Source organism: Macaca thibetana, chromosome 1, assembly GCF_024542745.1.
Source record: "Macaca thibetana thibetana isolate TM-01 chromosome 1, ASM2454274v1, whole genome shotgun sequence".
Lineage (NCBI taxonomy): Eukaryota > Metazoa > Chordata > Mammalia > Primates > Cercopithecidae > Macaca > Macaca thibetana.
The window spans coordinates 24,802,726-24,804,730 of NC_065578.1; the positions used below are offsets into that span (position 1 = coordinate 24,802,726).

General features: G+C 47.6%; 2 protein-coding genes across 39 annotated transcripts in view; one reads left to right on the plus strand and one right to left on the minus strand.

Moving 5' to 3' along the window:
- Positions 1-2,005, plus strand: part of ZNF593 (zinc finger protein 593) — a 391,757-nt gene that overhangs the window by 136,174 nt on the left and 253,578 nt on the right. The gene's annotated exons all lie outside the window — the stretch shown is intronic.
- The window catches only part of STMN1 (stathmin 1), a 168,416-nt gene that overhangs the window by 25,984 nt on the left and 140,427 nt on the right, over positions 1-2,005 (minus strand). The gene's annotated exons all lie outside the window — the stretch shown is intronic.

A 2,005-nucleotide genomic window follows, 5' to 3' on the forward strand; every position in this document is an offset into this window, starting at 1 on the left:
GTTACTATTAACAAAAGATTGTAAAAAACTTGTGTCTATTGGAGATTACTTAAGTAAGTTACAGAATATCCAAAATGTAGAATATTAAGCAGCAGTTAGAGAGAATGGGGTAGGTCTATTACTGTGGAAAAATCTAAGAATTACTATGGTAGGAAAAGCAACTTGCAGAGCCATATGGATGTTATGATTGCATTTATGCTAAAGAAAGAAAACCTGAAAGTGTGTGTTTGTGTTTGTACATAAACATATGAAGGACATTAAACTGTTAATAATAGCTGTCCAGGCTGGGTGCAGTGGCTCACGCCTGTAATTCCAGCACTTTGGGAGGCTGAGGTGGGTGGATCACTTGAGCCAGGAGTTCAAGACCGGCCTGGGTAACACGGTGAAACCCCATCTCTAAAAAATATATATATACAAAAAATTAGCCGGGTGTGGTGCCTCATGCCTATAGTCCCAGCTACTTGGGAGGTTGAGGTGGGAGAATCACTTGAACCCAGGAGGTCAAGGCTGCAGTGAGCCATGATCGCCCCACTGCACTCCAGCCTGGGTAACACAGGGAGACCCCGTCTCAAAAACAAACAAACAAACAAACAAACAAAATAGCTGTGGTGAAGGGAATAGACTAAAAGGAGATTTTTAATATTTGCTGTATATTTATCTGTGGTGTTTGCATCTTTGTAGAAATGTGTTCATATCATTTGTATAATTTTAAAGTAATAGTAATGTAGTGGGGAAAGTGTGAGAATAGAGAAAGATCTGAAAAGATACACAACAAAATTATGAGTGGTTTCCACCAGGGGAGAGGGATTGGGGCTTGACGTGATGGGTCATTTTCTCCATTTCCTTTATATTCTTTGGCATTGACTTTTTTCTTTCATAACGCCCACACATGAACTACCTTCATAATTAAAACAGCAACATCAAAAGCCCAGGCTGGTCAGTAGCAGCCTCTGCTTTTCTCCAGTCCTCTCCTGTCTCTCCACACTAGCTCTCTGTTCTCTTATGTAAGGATCCTACTCACATCCAAAGCCCAGAAACTCAAAGCCCTAGATAATACCAGCCTCGTTTCTCCTTTTACCAAAGAGGATGAAACTGAGATGCTGAGACACAACCTCCGGGCTGTGAAAGTGGACTCAGGTGACCTGGATCCTAAGCCCCTCCTCTCCCACCTTCAATTTCCAGAGATAATCCCTAGGAGAGGGAGAGCCGAGGGCTGTTTCCACTAGTCTAGGGAGGTCAGGACTTGGAGGGCGGCCACCCAGGCAGCATGGCCGGTGAAGCTGCAAATTAATGTTATCAGCGTAGCATCAAATGAAGGAACAATGAACCGCATCATTTGCTGAGTTCCCTCTGGGCTCCGCTTCAAGCTCCCTTCCTAGACAATGGCTGGTCACAGACCCATGAAGACACTGCCAGGTTTTCCAGAGAGACAGCGATAGAGCGCTGGGCCAAATTGGCCTCTGGTGGCCAACACACTGGGATTCACCTCTAACGACTTATCCCCTCCAAGGAGGCAGCTTGGGAGCCCTCTCAGGGCCCGGAAGCGCAGTGCGCTGGAAGATCTTTTGCTCTGAAGCAGGAGGCAACTGTGGTGTAGTAGGGGTGGGGCACTGGCTTGGAAGCAGGAAACTGGGGTTTCAGGATCCAGTACTGCTACTGTCTTGTGTTCAGACCCTAGCAACTCACCAGAGCCTGTGAGTCTGGGAATCAGGGGGTCCGGGGGGTGGGGGGCAAACAGGGACCTCAGTATCTGGGGGAGAAAGGGTGGTGTCAAGCCCCCTCCCCCATCATGGCTGTCTCAGAATCCTAGATGTCGGTGGAGCTGCTGTTTCCTCTTCCCCAGCAGCTGCTGCCTGCCTGTCTCCATGGCAACCAGGCCAAAAGACTAATTTGCCAGGGTCCAGGCTCTGGAGCTTACCTTGTAGCTGGATTTTCAACTAGTCTTTTCTGGAAGTCAGGCCATTCCCACTCCCTAGAGCCTCTGACAGCATCCCCTAGCCATTGC